This window comes from Triticum urartu, chromosome 4A (genome assembly GCF_056163025.1).
Source record: "Triticum urartu cultivar PI428250 chromosome 4A, HENAU_Tu73, whole genome shotgun sequence".
NCBI lineage: Eukaryota > Viridiplantae > Streptophyta > Magnoliopsida > Poales > Poaceae > Triticum > Triticum urartu.
This window is the reverse complement of record NC_141876.1, coordinates 412,490,846-412,509,502: the sequence shown is the minus strand read 5'-3', so window position 1 is coordinate 412,509,502 and position 18,657 is coordinate 412,490,846.

The following is an 18,657-nucleotide window of genomic DNA, read 5'->3' as shown; positions in this document are numbered from 1 at the left end:
AACCCAAATTTATTGATTCGACACAAGGGGAGCCAAAGAATATTCTCAAGTATTAGCAGATGAGTTGTCAATTCAACCACACCTAGAAACTTAATATATGCAACAAAGTATTTAGTAGCAAAGTAATATGGTAGTAGTGGTAACGGTGGCAAAAGTAACGGTAGCAGTTTTTGTTTTGTAGTGATTGTAACAGTAGCAACGGACAAGTAAATAAGTGAAGAACAATATATGAAAAGCTTGTAGGCATTGGATCAGTGATGGATAATTAGGTCGGATGCGATCAATCATGCAACAGTTATAACATAGGGTGACACAGAACTAGCTCCAGTTCATCAATGTAATGTAGGCATGAATTCCGAATATAGTCATACGTGCTTATGGAAAAGAATTTGCATGACATCTTTTGTCCTACCATCCCGTGGCAGCGGGGTCCTATTGGAAACTAAGGGACCTTAAGGCCTCCTTTTAATAGAGTACCAGACCAAAGCATTAACACATAGTGAATACATGAACTCCTCAAACCACGGTCATCACCGGTAAATATCCCGATTATTGTCACTTCGGGGTTAATGGATCATAACACATAATAGGTGACAATAGACTTGCAAGATAGGATCAAGAACTCACATATATTCATGAAAACATAATAGGTTCAGATCTGAAATCATGGCACTTGGGCCCTAGTGACAAGCATTAAGCATAGCAAAGTCATAGCAACATCAATCTCAGAACATAGTGGATACTAGGGATCAAACCCTAACAAAACTAACTCGATTACATGATAAATCTCATCCAACCCATCACCGTCCAACAAGCCTACGATGGAATTACTCAAGCACGGCGGTGAGCATCATGAAATTGGTGATGGAGGAAGGTTGATGATGATGATGCCGACGGATTCCCCTCTCCGAAGCCTCGAACGGACTCCAGATCAGCCCTCCCGAGAGAGTTTAGGGCTTGGCGGTGGCTCCATATCGTAAAATGCGATGAATACTTCTCCCTGATTTTTTTCTCCTCGAAAGTGAATATATGGAGTTGGAGTTGAGGTCGGTGGAGCATCAGGGGGCCCACGAGGCTAGGGCGCGCCTAGGGGTGTACGCGCACCCCCACCCTCGTGGACAGGGTCTGGGCCCCCTGACGTGGATTCGTTCGCCAGTATTTTTTATATATTCCAAAAATATTCTTCGTTGATTTTTAGGTCATTCCAAGAACTTTTATTTCTGCACAAAAATAACACCATGGCAATTCTGCTGAAAACAGCGTCAGTCCGGGTTAGTTCCATTCAAATTATGCAAGTTAGAGTACAAAACAAGGGCCAAAGTGTTTGGAAAAGTACATACGATGGAGACGTATCAACGTGTAACTTGTATTGTAAGGCATGTGTAATTAGTCACCGAGCCGGACACATTGTGTAAGCCGGCCGCGACTCCATGAGCCGCTGGGCGTCAACCTGTGTATATAAAGGGATGGCCCGGCGGCGGTTTAGGGACAAGAAACAAGAGAGATCGAAAGCTAGGTTTAGCATATTCGCTCCCTGGTAATCGAAACCCAAGCAATACCACCTCAACTGGATTAGGATTTTACCTTCATAGCAAGGGGCCGAACAAGTATAAATTCTTGTGTCCTTTGTCCCGTTTAACTCCTTTAAGCTAACCTAGTTGCGATGGCTCCATGACTAAGTCCTTTCGCTAGGACATCTGCCGTGACAATTCCACGACAGTTGGCGCCCACCGTGGGGCCAGCGCACGGTGGTTTCGAGTTCTCAAAGGGCAGCTTTGAAGGGATGAAGGGATACGTTGTGGGCCGGATGACCAAGAGTCATCGCGGCAAACTCTACATCGACGATGTAGGCTGGGCCCCGAGGACGGCTCAGTCGAGTACGGGTGTCGGGTCCCCTTCGGCGGAATCCACTTCTTCATTGGCAGGATCGGTGAACCGGGCCCTGAGCCGGACATCTGCACCGACATCATCGAGACGGCTCAACGTGAACGGCCTGCCCGGGTTCAACCCGCCATGAAGCGTGCCTTTGTTGGTTTTATCCATGTGGCAGAAATTGAGGATGGATCTGTATCTGGCGGTGAGACGACCATCTATTCTGATGGTGAGTCATCCACAGGCGAGACCAACTCATTGTATCAACTTCAAGACGGCCGGCTTGGGGGCTATTCCGATGGTGATAGTATTCTGGACCCCTACGAGCCGGTGAACAGAGTTGCGGTTTTCATGGCTGGTACACAACCGATGCTCAGTTCATCAACCGCCGCGACCATGACCCCTAGCTCAATGGCTACAGCGGCGGTTGGTGCTGGTGGCTCTGCGTGCCCGCCGACTCAAGTTCTCACCGAGTTGTTGGAGGCATAATATGTCTCCAATGTATCTATAATTTTTTATTGTTCCATGCTATTATATTATCAACCTTGGATGTTTTATATGCATTTATATTCTATTTTATATGATTTTTGGGACTAACCTATTAACCTAGAGCCGAGTGCCAGTTTCTGTTTTTTCCTTGTTTTAGAGTACCGCAGAAAAGGAAAATCAAATGGAGTCCAATTGACCTGAAACTTCACGGAACTTATTTTTGGACCAGAAGAAGCCCACAGAGTATCAGAGATGGACCAGGAGAGTCCCGGGCTGCCCGCGAGGGCTGGGGCGCGCCCCCCTGCCTCGTGGACAGCCCGGAGATCCACCGACGTACTTCTTCCTCCTATATATACCCATATACCCTAAAAACTTCGAGGAGCACAATAGTTCGGGAGTTCCGCCGCCAGAAGCCTCCGTAGCCACCGAAAACCAATCTAGACCCGTTCCTGCACCATGCCGGAGGGGGGATCCCTCTTCGGTGGCCATCTTAGTCATCCCGGTGCTCTCCATGACAAGGACGGAGTAGTTCTCCCTCGGGGCTGAGGGTATGTACCAGTGGCTATGTGTTTGATCTCTCTCTCTCTCTGTCTCACTCTCCCTCTCTCTCTCTCGTGTTCTTGAGGTGGTACGATCTTGATGTATCGCGAGCTTTGCTATTACATTTGGATCCTATGATGTTTCTCCCGCTCTACTCTCTTCTAATGGATTGAGTTTTCCCTTTGAAGTTATCTTATCGGATTGAGTCTTTAAGGATTTGAGAACACTTGATGTATGTCTTGCGTGGAATACCCGTGGTGACAATGGGGTATTCTATTGATCCACTTGATGTATGTTTTGGCGATCAACTTGCGGGTTCCGCCCATGAACCTATGCATAGGGGTTGGCACATGTTTTCGTCTTGACTCCCCGGTAGAAACTTTGGGGCACTCTTTGAAGTACTTTGTGTTGGTTTGAATAGATGAATCTGAGATTGTGTGATGCATATCGTATAATCATACCCACAGATACTTGAGGTGACAATGGAGTATATAGGTGACATTAGGGTTTTGGTTGATTTGTGTCTTAAGGTGTTATTCTAGTACGAACTCTATGATAGATCGAACGGCAATAATAGCTTCATGTTATTTTACTACGGACTCTTGAATAGATCGATCAGAAAGGATAACTTTGAGGTGGTTTCGTACCCTATAATAATCTCTTCGTTTGTTCTCCGCTATTAGTGACTTTGGAGTGAATCTTTGTTGCATGTTGAGGGATAGTTATGTGGTCCAATTATGTTATTATTATTGAGAGAACTTGCACTAGTGAAAGTATGAACCCTAGGCCTTGTTTCCTAGCATTGCAATACCGTTTGTGCTCACTTTTATCATTAGTTACCTTGCTGTTTTTATATTTTCAGATTACAAAAACCTTTATCTACCATCCATATTGCACTTGTATCACCATCTCTTCGCCGAGCTAATGCACCTATACAATTTACCATTGTATTGGGTGTGTTGGGGACACCAGACACTCTTTGTTATTTGGTTGCAAGGTTGTTTGAGAGAGACCATCTTCATCATATGCCTCCCACGGATTGATAAACCTTAGGTCATCCACTTGAGGGAAATTTGCTACTGTCCTACAAACCTCTGCACTTGGAGGCCCAACAATGTCTACAAGAAGAAGGTTGTGTAGTAGACGTCGAGCTCTTTTCTGGCACCGTTGCTGGGGAGGTTAGCGCTTGAAGGTATATCTTTAGATCTTGCAATCGAATCTTTTTGTTTCGTGTTTTAGCACTAGTTTAGTTTATAAAAGAAAACTACAAAAAATATGGAATTGAGTTTGCCTCATACGCTTCATCTTTTTAATATCTTTCGTGAGTATGATGGAAAGGAAAATTGTGCCAAAGTGTTAGAATGTTGATTGCAATGATGAGCATGATTGCAATGTTGTTAGTATGAATTCTTTGAATATCCATGATGCTAATGATAGGCAAAGGCACAAGCTTGGGGAAGCTATGTTTGATGAAGATGATATTTTTTGTCCCCCAAGTTTTGATGAGCAAATTTATTATGATGAAAGCATGCCTCCTATTTATGATGATTATATTGATGAAAGTGGATTTGGAGAGGTCATGACTTTATTTTGTGATGAATCCACTATTTCGGAAGAGGTTCCAATTGATTATGAGAACAAAGTTGCTATCTATGATGATTATTGTGATGACTTGTATGCTATAAAGAATAATGATATCCATGAAACTTGTCATCATGATTTTAGTTTTCAATTGGATTATGCCTAACATGATAATTATTTTGTTGAGTTTGCTCCCACTATTATTCATGAGAAGAATTTTGCTTGTGTGGAGAGTAATAAAATTTCTATGCTTGTAGATCATGAAAAGAATGCTTTAGGTGCTGGTTATATTGTTGAATTCATTCATGATGCTACTGAAAATTATTATGATGGAGGAACATATGCTTGTTGGAATTGCAATAATACCAAGTTTCCTCTCTATGTGCTTAAAGTTTTGAAGTTATGCGTGTTTTACCTTCCTATGCAAGTTGATTCTTGTTCCCACAAGTTGTTTGCTCACAAAATCCCTATGCATAGGAAGTGTGTTAGGCTTAAATTTGCTAGTTATATTCTTCATGATGCTCTCTTTATGTTTCAATTCTTATCTTTTATGTGAGCATCATTGAAATCATCATGCCTAGCTAGGGGCGTTAAACGATAGTGCTTGTTGGGAGGCAACCCAATCCTATTCTTGTTCTTTGCTTTTTGCTCCTATTTAGTAATAAATAATTCATGTTGCCTCTGTTTAGATGTGGTTTTTTTTGTTTTAGTTAGTGTTTGTGCCAAGTAGAACCTTTGGGAAGACTTGGGGAAAGTCTTTGCGATCATGCTGTAAAAAATAGAAACTTTAGCGCTCACGAGAGTTGCTGCCATTTTTTTATCGGAGAGTGCTATTTAGTTAATTATTTTTGCAAATGATTAATAGATAAATTCATCACGTCCAGCATTTTAGTTTAGAATTTTATGAGTTCCAGAAGTATACTTTTGATCCAGATTACTACAGACTGTTCTGTTTTTGACAGATTCTGTTTTCGATGTGTTGTTTGCTTATTTTGATGAATCTATGAGTAGTATCGGAGGGTATGAACCATAGATAAGTTGGAATACAATAGATATTACACCAATATAAATTTAGAATGAGTTCACAACAGTACCTAAGTGGTGAGTTATTTTCTTATACTAACGGAGCTTATGAGTTTTCTATTAAGTTTTGTGTTGTGAAGTTTTCAAGTTTTGGGTAAAGATTCGATGGATTATTGAACAAGGAGTGGCAAGAGCCTAAGCTTGGGGATTCCCAAGGAAACCCAAGGTAATATTCAAGGACAACCAAAAGCCTAAGCTTGGGCATGCCCGAGAAGGCATCCCCTCCTTCGTCTTCGTTCATCGGTAACTTTACTTGGAGCTATATTTTTATTTACCACATGATATGTGTTTTGCTTGGAGCATCATTTTATTTTATTTAGTTTTGCTTGTTGTTTGAATAAGATACTAAGATCTGAAATTCTTAAATGTTAGAGAGTCTTCACATAGTTGCATAATTATTCGACTACTTCCAGAAAGAAACCTAGATCAGGAGTTCCGCCGCCAGAAGCCTCCGTAGCCACCGAAAACCAATCTAGACCCATTCCGGCACCCTGCCGGAGGGGGAATCCCTCTCCGGTGGCCATCTTCATCATCCTGGTGCTCTCCATGACGAGGAGGGAGTAGTTCTCCCTCGGGGCTGAGGGTATGTACCAGTAGCTATGTGTTTGATCTCTCTCTCTCTCGTGTTTTTGAGGTGGTACAATCTTGATGTATCGCGAGCTTTGCTATTATATTTGGATCCTATGATATTTCTCCCCCTCTACTCTCTTGTAATGGATTGAGTTTCCCCTTTGAAGTTATCTTATCGGATTGAGTCCTTAAGGATTTGATAACACTTGATGTATGTCTTGCGTGGGATACCCGTGGTGACAATGGGGTATTCTATTGATCCACTTGATGTATGTTTTGGTGATCAACTTGCGGGTTCCGCCCATGAACCTATGCATAGGGGTTGGCACATGTTTTCGTCTTGACACTCTGGTAGAAACTTTGGGGCACTCTTTGAAGTACTTTGTGTTGGTTTGAATAGATGAATCTGAGATTGGTTGATGCATATCATATAATCATACCCACGGATACTTGAGGTGACAATGGAGTATATAGGTAACATTAGGGTTTTGGTTGATTTGTGTCTTAAGGTGTTATTCTAGTACGAACTCTATGATAGATCGAACGGCAATAATAGCTTCATGTTATTTTACTACGGACTCTTGAATAGATCGATCAGAAAGGATAACTTTGAGGTGGTTTCGTACCCTATAATAATCTCTTCGTTTGTTCTCCGCTATTAGTGACTTTGGAGTGACTCTTTGTTGCATGTTGAGGGATAGTTATGTGGTCCAATTATGTTATTATTGTTGAGAGAACTTGCACTAGTGAAAGTATGAACCCTAGGCCTTGTTTCCTAGCATTGCAATACCGTTTGTGCTCACTTTTATCATTAGTTACCTTGCTGTTTTTATATTTTCAGATTACCAAAACCTTTATCTACCATCCATATTGCACTTGTATCACCATCTCTTCACCGAACTAATGCACCTATACAATTTACCATTGTATTGGGTGTGTTGGGGACACAAGAGACTCTTTGTTATTTGTTTGTAGGGTTGTTTGAGAGAGACCATCTTCATCCTACGCCTCCCACGGATTGATAAACCTTAGGTCATCCACTTGAGGGAAATTTGCTACTGTCCTACAAACCTCTGCACTTGGAGGCCCAACAACGTCTACAAGAAGAAGGTTGTGTAGTAGACATCAAGGCACTGGCAAATTTGATGGGGGTGGAGGTAACCCCGGACAACCAAGATCAGCATAAGGTGGATGTGGCTAAGTTGCGAGATGAGATCGCTCAAGCTAAGGAAGACCTGGCGGCTGAGAACACCAGGATGGCTGCAGAACGGGCCGCTTTGGACGCACAGGCATAGCGAATCCAAGCCGATTCCTTCCGGCTCACGTTGGATCAGAATGCTTCAAATGAGGTCATGAGAAGGAGACATCGGAGTCATCTACCCCCGGTTTATGAGCCAAGAAACCTCTTTAACACGCTTGGAGCAGGGACCAGTGATCCATCGGCAGTAAACCGGACGGTAGAAGCGCCTGGAGCCAGAGCTCTGTTTCAGCGCATGAACAATATTCCGCCTCATCATGTTTCGACACCACCGGGTCATTATTTTAACCCTTTGGACAATATGATTGCTTAGGCATCACGATTGGCAGCTCTACTAGTTGAAGGCAAGTCCCCAGCAGCGGTAGAGACACGGCGGGTCAGGGAACTTTTTAAGACGGTCGTGGCTCAGCAGGCGGCTTATTCTTACAGTCGTGAGCGGATCCACTCAACCTCTCGGCCAAGCCGTAGTTACAGCAGGCACATTGACGAACCAGCGGTCTCAAGCAGTGAACAGCGCCGAAACCCAGCGGGCAGTGGTGCCAATGCTTAGACCCTGGTGGATCAGGGCAGGGCGCGTCAGGAGGCCGAGCTGGCGGCTCAGCAAGCGGCTCATGGACTGTCTCTAGTTTACCTGACAACCTCGGTGGAAACAGGCGTAACCTCTAAGACCTTGGGTGTGCCCTGTTTAGTGCCGGCTCTGCGTAACGAGCGTTTGCCCAAGGATTTCAAGGGTACGTGAACACACTCTCCCGTCTCATTGCCATGCATCTCCTAGATAGATCTTGCGTGATCATTGGAATTTTTTTGAATTACTACGTTCCCCAACAGTTACTTGTTACCCTTATGAATTATCTTATCACAAAACTATGCGTTACCGGTAATTTCAATGCTTGCAGAAAATACCTTGCTGAAAACCACTTGTCATTTCCTTTTGCTCCTCATTGGGTTTGAAACTCTTACTTATTGAAAGGACTACGATATATCCCCTATACTTGTGGGTCATCATGGATACACGACGAAACCAGAAACTTGCACGACATGTGATCTACTCAGCAAAAAACGCAACCTGTGAGAGGCTTGCGTGGTGCCAGGAAACGTGACCTTTGACGTCAGGGATCATCCAAAGGACATTGTCTATCAAGGCAAGCATGCCCTGATATTTGATCCAATCGTGGTAGGCTACCGTCTCTCATGCTTACTAATGGATAGAGGCAACATACTCAATATTATCTTCACTAACACCCTAGAAAATATAAAGATATGAATGTCCAGTCTACAAAGATCGGATGTGAGATCTCATGGGGTGGTGCTAGGCCACCCAGCCCACCACCTAGGGCGGATCGAGTTCGAGGTTATCTTCAGAGACGAGCACAACTACCAAAGTGAGGCCATCCAGTTTGAGGTCGCTCATTTCTAGAGCAGCTACCATGCGATCTTTGGCAGACCCACATACGTAAAGTTCATGACAATCCCATCTTACGCCTATCTACAACTGAAGATGCTGGGCCTAAATGGCAAAATCACCGTACGGGGTAGCTCGGAAAAGTCCTATGAAGCTGGGATGGCCAACATAGAGCTTGCAATGCTGCCTTGTCCTCCGCCGAGCTCGCCAAAAATAAGAAAATGAATAGGGCCATCGGAGATATAGCACCCATAGAAGCCTAGGCCAGGACCCGTGTTCCAATCGGCTAAACAAACAAAGAAGTTCTAGTTACACCCGAAAGATCCCAGCAAGATGGTAACCATCGGCAGAGACCTCTTGGAGAGCCAAGAGATGGAGCTCCTCACCTTCCTCCAAGCCAACTAGGATATATTCGTTTGGAAACCCGCTAACATGCCAGGGGTGCCAGCCAACAAAGGAGAACAGTGCCTAAACGTCCACAAGGATGCAAGGGGCAGTGAAACAAGCCCTGCATCGGTTCACCACAAAAAAGTGAATGGCGATAGGGGAGGAAATAGTGCACCTACTCACAACCAAGTTCATAAGAGAGGTCGCACACCCGGATTGGCCGGTGAATCCAGTAATGGCATTGAAGAAAAACAACACATAGCGCATGTGCGTAGACTACACCGACCTCAACAAAGCATGCCCCCAAGGACCTGTTCCCACTACCCAAGATCGATCAGATCCTTGACTCCATGGCAGGATACGAGCGCCTATGCTTTATGGATTCATACTTTGGATATCACCAGATACGGATGAAAGAGTCTGACCAAGAGACAATCTCCTTCATCACGTCGTACGGATCCTTCTGCTACATCACCATGCCTATCAGCCTCAAGAACGCGAGGGCTACATATAAGCGAACAATCCAGAAATGTTTCAACAAGTAGATCAGTGTAAACGCAGAGGTCTACATCAATGACATCGTGGTCAAGTACAAACAAGGCTCAAGCCTTCTCGATGACCTCCAGCAGACCTTCGACAACCGTCGCAATTTAAGCAGGAAGCTAAACCCCCAAAAATACGTCTTTAGGGTCCCCATCGGGCATCTACTGGGGTTCATCTTGTCCCAGTGGGGAATAGAGGAAAATCCAGAAAAAAATCCAAGCCATCGTAAACCTTGAGCCCTCGAAGACGGTGTGCGATGTGTAGAAGCTCGCAGGATGCATGGAAGCCCTAAGCAGATTCAACTCATGGTTGGGCGAGAAGGCCCTAACTCTATACCGCCTCCTCAAAAAGGGTGACAAGTTCTATGGGAGTGACGACGCCAAAGAAAGCATTCACAGACCTCAAGATATTACTACAATCAATCCCACTTCTCATTTCCCCAGCCTAGTCAGAACCCAAGTTACTATATATAGCGGCGACCACCCAGGTGGTCAACATGGTCATTTCCGTGGTACGGGAGAAGGCCGAAAAAGTGCAACGAGTGCAACACATGGTGTACTACGTCAGCAAAGTGCTAACACCCTGCAAGACCAGATATCCACACTACCAAAAGATCACTTACAAGGTATTCATGGCTGCAAGGAAGCTGCGGCTCCAATAATGGCGGTCAGCCACGTGCCACTCTCTGACATCATGAAAAACAAGGACACCGCAGGCCGTGTGGCAAAGTGGGCAATTAAGCTCCTCCCTTTCGAACTCTCATACAAGCCACGAACAACAGTCAAATCACAAGCCATCGCCGATTTCCTAGTGGAATAGACAGAGGCCCAGCAGGTCCTGATACGTCCATTTTGCTTCATGTTTTCCTACTGTTATTTATTATGTTTTGGGTCATTATTTGACTTTATGACGCAATCCTAATGCATTTTCCCTCTTATTTGGCAAGTTTCACATGAAGAGGGAGACTGCAAGTAGCTGGAATTCTGGACCTGAAAAGGCTACACCAGAGATAGATATTTTCCACAACTCCAAATGACCTAAAAAATTACGGAGAATTATTTTCGAATATATAAAAAATATTGGCGGAATAAATACCAGGAGAGGGCCCGCAAGAGAGAGACAAGCTCAGGGGGTGCCCCTCTAGGGCGGGCCCTATGAGCTCGTGGGCCCACCAGCAGGCCTTCGGTGCCCATCTTCTGCTATAATAGGAAATTTTCCCTAGAAAAATAAGAAGAAGACTTTCAGGATGAAACGCCGCCATCTCGAGGTGGAACCTGGGCAGGAGCACTTTTGCTCTCCGGCAGAGCGATTTCATCAGGGAAACATCCCTCCGGGAGGGGGAAATTGAAGCCATTGACATTACCAACGATCCTCTCATCGTTGGGCGACAAATCTTCATCAACATCTTCACCAGCACCATCTCCTCTCAAACCCTAGTTCATCTCTTGTATTCAATCTTTGTCCCAAAACCTCAGATTGGTATCTGTTGGGCATATAACTACTAGGTATGACCTGCCCAGGAGGGGCCGGGTCATACCACTGGCAGTTCATCATTAGAAAGGCCCATGAAGATGTTCAAGAGGGCAGTTCAGGGAGCAGGCGACTTAAAGATGTTCAAGAGGGCAGTCCACTGAAGGTCTAGAAGCCCAAAGGCGACTTAAAGCCCACAAGTGTAAACCGCCATATATGTGTGATAACCCACAAGTATAGGGGATCGCAACAGTTTTTGAGGGTAGAGTATTCAACCCAAATTTATTGATTCGACACAAGGGGAGCCAAAGAATATTCTCAAGTATTAGCAGCTGAGTTGTCAATTCAACCACACCTGGAAACTTAATATCTGCAGCAAAGTATTTAGTAGCAAGGTAATATGATAGTAGTGGTAATGGTGGCAAGAGTAACGGTAGCAGTTTTGGTTTTATAGTGATTGTAACAGTTGCAACGGAAAAGTAAATAAGCGAAGAACAATATATGAAAAGCTCGTAGGCATTGGATCAGTGATGGATAATTATGTCGGATGCGATCAATCATGCAATAGTTATAACATAGGGTGACACAGAACTAGCTCCAGTTCATCAATGTAATGTAGGCATGTATTCTGAATATAGTCATCCGTGCTTATGGAAAAGAACTTGCATGACATCTTTTGTCCTACCCTCCCGTGGCAGTGGGGTCCTATTGGAAACTAAGGGATATTAAGGCCTCCTTTTAATAGAGTACCGGACCAAAGCATTAACACATAGTGAATACATGAACCCCTCAAACTACGGTCATCACCGGTAAGTATCCCGACTATTGTCACTTCGGAGTTAACAGATCATAACACATAATACGTGACTATAGACTTGCAAGATAGGATCAAGAACTCACATATATTCATGAAAACATAATAGGTCCAGATCTGAAATCATGGCACTCGGGCCCTAATGACAAGCATTAAGCATAGCAAAGTCATAGCAACATCAATCTCAAAACATAGTGGATACTAGGGATCAAAACCTAACAAAATTAACTCGATTACATGATAAATATCATCCAACCCATCACCGTCCAACAAGCCTACGATGGAATTACTCTCGCACGGCGGTGAGCATCATGAAATTGGTGACGGAGGAAGGTTGATGATGACGATGGCAACGGATTCCCCTCTCCGGAGCCCTGAACGGACTCCAGATCAGCCCTCCCAAGAGAGTTTAGGGCTTGGCGGCGGCTCCGTATCATAAAACGCGATGAATCCTTCTCCCTGTTTTTTTCTCCCCGAAAGTGAATATATGGAATTGGAGTTGAGGTCGGTGGAGCGTCAGGGGGCCCACGAGGTAGGGGGGCGCGCCCAGGGGTGGTAGGCGTGCCCCACCCTCGTGGACAGGGTGTGGGCCCCCTGACGTGGATTCTTTCGCCAGTATTTTTTATATATTACAAAAATATTCTCCATTGATTTTTAGGTCATTCCGAGAACTTTTATTTCTGCACAAAAATAACACCATGGCAATTCTGCTGAAAACAGCGCCAGTCCGGGTTAGTTCCATTCAAATTATGCAAGTTAGAGTCCAAAACAAGGGCAAAAGTGTTTGGAAAAGTAGATACGATGGAGACGTATCAACTCCCCCAAGCTTAAACCTTTGCTTGTCCTCAAGCTATTCAGTTGATAAACTGAAAGTGATAAAGAAAAACTTTTACAAACACTGTTTTTGTAAATATGTAAAGCCAGCATTCAAGTTTTCAGCAAAGATTATGAACTAACCATATTCACAATAACATTTAGGTCTCATGTTTACTCATATCAATGGCATAATCAACTAGCGAGCAATAATAATAAGTCTCGGATGACAACACTTTCTCAAAACAATCATAATATGATATAACAAGATGGTATCTCGCTAGCCCTTTCTGAGACCGCAAAACATAAATGCAGAGCACCTTTAAAGATCAAGGACTGAGAACAAAGTTGCTATCTATGATGATTATTGTGATGACTTGTATGCTATAAAGAATAATGATATCCATGAAACTTGTCATCATGATTTTAGTTTTCAGTTGGATTATGCCTAACATGATAATTATTTTGTTGGGTTTGCTCCCACTATTATTCATGAGAAGAATTTTGCTTGTGTGGAGAGTAATAAAATTTCTATGCTTGTAGATCATGAAAAGAATGCTTTAGGTGCTGGTTATATTGTTGAATTCATTCATGATGCTACTGAAAATTATTATGATTGAGGAACATATGCTTGTTGGAATTGCAATAATACCAAGTTTCCTCTCTATGTGCTTAAAGTTTTGAAGTTATGCTTGTTTTACCTTCCTATGCAAGTTGATTCTTGTTCCCACAAGTTGTTTGCTCACAAAATCCCTATGCATAGGAAGTGTGTTAGGCTTAAATTTGCTAGTTATATTCTTCATGATGCTCTCTTTATGTTTCAATTTTTATCTTTTATGTGAGCATCATTGAAATCATCATGCCTAGCTAGGGGTGTTAAACGATAGCGCTTGTTGGGAGGCAACCCAATCCTATTCTTGTTCTTTGCTTTTTGCTCCTGTTTAGTAATAAATAATTCATTTAGCCTCTGTTTAGATGTGGTTTTTTTTTGTTTTAGTTAGTGTTTGTGCCAAGTAGAACCTTTGGGAAGACTTGGGGAAAGTCTTTGCGATCATGCTGTAAAAAAATAGAAACTTTAGCGCTCACGAGAATTGCTGCCATTTTTTTATCGGAGAGTGCTATTTAGTTAATTATTTTTGCATATGATTAATAGATAAATTCATCACGTCCAGCATTTTAGTTTAGAATTTTATGATTTCCAGAAGTATACTTTTGATCCAGATTACTACAGACTGTTCTGTTTTTGACAGATTCTGTTTTCGATGTGTTGTTTGCTTATTTTGATGAATCTATGAGTAGTATCGGAGGGTATGAACCATAGATAAGTTGGAATACAATAGATATTACACCAATATAAATTTTGAATGAGTTCACAACAGTACCTAAGTGGTGAGTTATTTTCTTATACTAACGGAGCTTATGAGTTTTCTATTAAGTTTTGTGTTGTGAAGTTTTCAAGTTTTGGGTAAAGATTCGATGGATTATTGAACAAGGAGTGGCAAGAGCCTAAGCTTGGGGATTCCCAAGGAAACCCAAGGTAATATTCAAGGACAACCAAAAGCCTAAGCTTGGGGATGCCCGAGAAGGCATCCCCTCCTTCGTCTTCGTTCATCGGTAACTTTACTTGGAGCTATATTTTTATTTACCACATGATATGTGTTTTGCTTGGAGCATCATTTTATTTTATTTAGTTTTGCTTGTTGTTTGAATAAGATACTAAGATCTGAAATTCTTAAATGTTAGAGAGTCTTCACATAGTTGCATAATTATTCGACTACTTCCAGAAAGAAACCTAGATCAGGAGTTCCGCCGCCAGAAGCCTCCGTAGCGGCAACCTGCCGGAGGGGGAATCCCTCTCCGGTGTCCATCTTCATCATCCTGGTGCTCTCCATGACGAGGAGAGAGTAGTTCTCCCTCGGGGCTGAGGGTATGTACCAGTAGCTATGTGTTTGATCTCTCTCTCTCTCTCTCTCTCGTGTTTTTGAGGTGGTACGATCTTGATGTATCGCGAGCTTTGCTATTATATTTGGATCCTATGATGTTTCTCCCCCTCTACTCTCTTGTAATGGATTGAGTTTCCCCTTTGAAGTTATCTTATCGGATTGAGTCCTTAAGGATTTGATAACACTTGATGTATGTCTTGCGTGGGATACCCGTGGTGACAATGGGGTATTCTATTGATCCACTTGATGTATGTTTTGGTGATCAACTTGCGGGTTCCGCCCATAAACCTATGCATAGGGGTTGGCACATGTTTTCGTCTTGACTCTCTGGTAGAAACTTTGGGGCACTCTTTGAAGTACTTTGTGTTGGTTTGAATAGATGAATCTAAGATTGTGTGATGCATATCATATAATCATACCCACGGATACTTGAGGTGACAATGGAGTATATAGGTGACATTAGGGTTTTGGTTGATTTGTGTCTTAAGGTGTTATTCTAGTACGAACTCTATGATAGATCGAACGGAAAGAATAGCTTCGTGTTATTTTACTATGGACTCTTGAATAGATCGATCAAAAAGGATAACTTTGAGGTGATTTCATACCCTATCATAATCTCTTCGTTTGTTCTCCTCTATTAGTGACTTTGGAGTGACTCTTTGTTGCATGTTGAGGGATAGTTATGTGGTCCAATTATGTTATTATTGTTGAGAGAACTTGCACTAGTGAAAGTATGAACCCTAGGCCTTGTTTCCTAGCATTGCAATACCGTTTGTGCTCACTTTTATCATTAGTTACCTTGCTGTTTTTATATTTTCATATTACCAAAACCTTTATCTACCATCCATATTGCACTTGTATCACCATCTCTTCGCCGAACTAATGCACCTATACAATTTACCATTGTATTGGGTGTGTTGGGGACACAAGAGACTCTTTGTTATTTGGTTGCAGGGTTGTTTGAGAGAGACCATCTTCATCCTACGCCTCCCACGGATTGATAAACCTTAGGTCATCCACTTGAGGGAAATTTGCTACTGTCCTACAAACCTCTGCACTTGGAGGCCCAACAACGTCTACAAGAAGAAGGTTGTGTAGTAGACATCAAGGCACTGGAAAATTTGATGGGGGTGGAGGTAACCCCGGACAACCAAGATCAGCATAAGGTGGATGTGGCTAAGTTGCGAGATGAGATCGCTCAAGCTAAGGAAGACCTGGCGGCTGAGAACACCAGGATGGCTGCAGAACGGGCCGCTTTGGACGCACAGGCATAGCGAATCCAAGCCGATTCCTTCCGGCTCACGTTGGATCAGAATGCTTCAAATGAGGTCATGCGAAGGAGACACCGGAGTCATCTACCCCCGGTTTATGAGCCAAGAAACCTCTTTAACACGCTTGGAGCAGGGACCAGTGATCCGCCGGCAGTAAACCGGACGGTAGAAGCGCCTGGAGCCAGAGCTCTGTTTCAGCGCATGAACAATATTCCGCCTCATCATGTTTCGACACCACCGGGTCATTATTTTAACCCTTTGGACAATATGATTGCTTAGGCATCACAATTGGCAGCTCTACTAGTTGAAGGCGAGTCCCCAGCAGCGGTAGAGACACGGCGGGTCAGGGAACTTTTAAGACGGTCGTGGCTCAGCAGGCGGCTTATTCTTACAGTCGTGAGCGGATCCATTCAACCTCTCGGCCAAGCCGTAGTTACAGCAGGCACATTGACGAACCAGCGGTCTCAAGCAGTAAACAGCACCGAAACCCAGCGCGCGGTGGTGCCAATGCGTAGACCCTGGTGGATCAGGGCAGGGCGCGTCAGGAGGCTGAGCTGGCGGCTCGGCAAGCAGCCATCGACTGTCTCTAGTTTACCCGACAACCTCGGTGGAAACAGGCGTAACCTCTGAGACCTTGGGTGTGCCCTGTTTAGTGCCGGCTCTGCGTAACGAGCGTTTGCCCAAGGATTTCAAGGGTCTTCGCAAGGTGCCTAATTGCACAGCAGATCAACCTCCTGAGGCTTGGGTTGAAAGTTATGAGATGGCCATGGAGATGTTGGATGTTAGTGAGGCTGCGTGTGCTAAGTATTTCACCATGATGTTAGAAGGGCCGGCTCGTACTTGTTTAAAGGGACTGCCCGCCAACTCCATCAGGTCGTGGGCGAAGCTGAAGGCCCGGTTTATTCAAAACTTTAAAGATACGTGCAAGCAGCCTATGCCGATCGTGGATTTGGTGTCTTGTGTCCAAGGAGAAGGCGAGTCAACAACCAACTGGGTGCACCAGGTCTCAACTATCATACACTCATCAGATAATATCAATGTCGGCTCAGCAGTTTTAATGTTGGAGAAAAATTGTCGTTTCCTCCCTCTTAAATAGAAGCTTGGGTGACTTAAGCGCCATTGCGGTGACATGGGGGAGCTCATGGCAGCCCTTGTCAAGTATGCCAACTCTGATAGTACCAAGGACCCCGAGTCTGATGACGAAAGGACGGGCAAGGGAAAGAAGAGTAGCATCATGAAGGGACAGCAGTACAACCCGGCCAGCTAGGGTGGTAATGGTAAGCGCAGAGCTGATGGAAATTTAGACTTCATGTCCAACACTGGTGCGTGGAATAATAACCAACGTCGCAAGGGGAGGCCGGCTCAGTCTGGAGGGGGAAAACTCGACCTCGAGGCAATAATGAATCAGCCGTGTCCCAGGCACGAAACACAGGAGAGGCCGTCTGCCCATTTGTGGAAGGATTATTTTACCATGAAAGAGTTTGAGAGTTCCCATCTTTTCCAGAATAACCATGGCCCTAATGGCGGTTCAGGATCCGGCTCTCATGGTCTGGGTCATGGAGGCGACGGTTCGAATTCCGGTTTTCAAGGGAAAGGCAATCAGGGCGGTTACAATCAACAGAATAATCAGGGGAATCAGTAGCGGTCTGGTTATCAGAGTAACCCGAAACAATTGAATAGTGGGTAGTACCACGTCTTCACCACGATTTTATGTAAACGGGATCAGAAGCTCCATAAAAAGGGCAGTGAACACCGTTGAGCCGGCGGTGCCCCGTTACTTGCGATGGTCTGAACACCCTATTCTCTAGAGCCGTGAGGATCACCCGCCCCGGGTTGATGATCCAGGTCAGTTGGCGCTGGTGGTGGCACCTCAGTTTGGAGTATACAAGTTCACTAAAGTGCTCTTGGATGGAGGTAGCAGCATCAATATCCTTTACTATGAAACTTTCCGTCGCATGGGACTGACCGACAAGAATCTTATGCCGTCAAACACTGTTTTTCATGGTGTGGTGCGTGGTAAGTCGGCATATCCAGTAGGTAAGATATCTTTGGAGGTTGCCTTTGGGGATGAGTATGATTCTAGGTCTGAGACGCTGACATTCGAAGTGGTTAAAATTAAGAGCCCTTATCATGCTCTGTTTGGACGGCCGGCTTACGCTAAATTCATTTCAATTCAAGAGAGAAGACAAGGTAATATGGGCTCTTTGTTAGATCAACAATAATGCATATAAGAGCTACTTTAACATTTTCATCATGGTCTTCTCCTCTCGACCTCCAAAGAAAAGGAAAGGAACAAAACTATTTACACAGGAAAGCTCCCAACAAGCAAAAGAAGAATGAGAAATCTTTTTGGGTTTTCTTTTAAGTGCTAATCTGGATCTGAAATAGGAAAGTGCGCTCATCAAGTTCATCCGTGAGAACCGGGACATCTTTGCATGGAGGCCTTCAGATATGCCAGGTGTCCCGAGGGAACTCACTGAGCACACTCTCAATATTGATCCAAAGTTTAAAACGGTCAAGAAATTCCTTCGCCGTTTCAATGAAGAGAGGCATAAGGCCATTGGTGAGGAGGTGGCCTAGCTCTTGGCGGCTAGGTTCATTGTGGAAGTTTTTCATCCTGA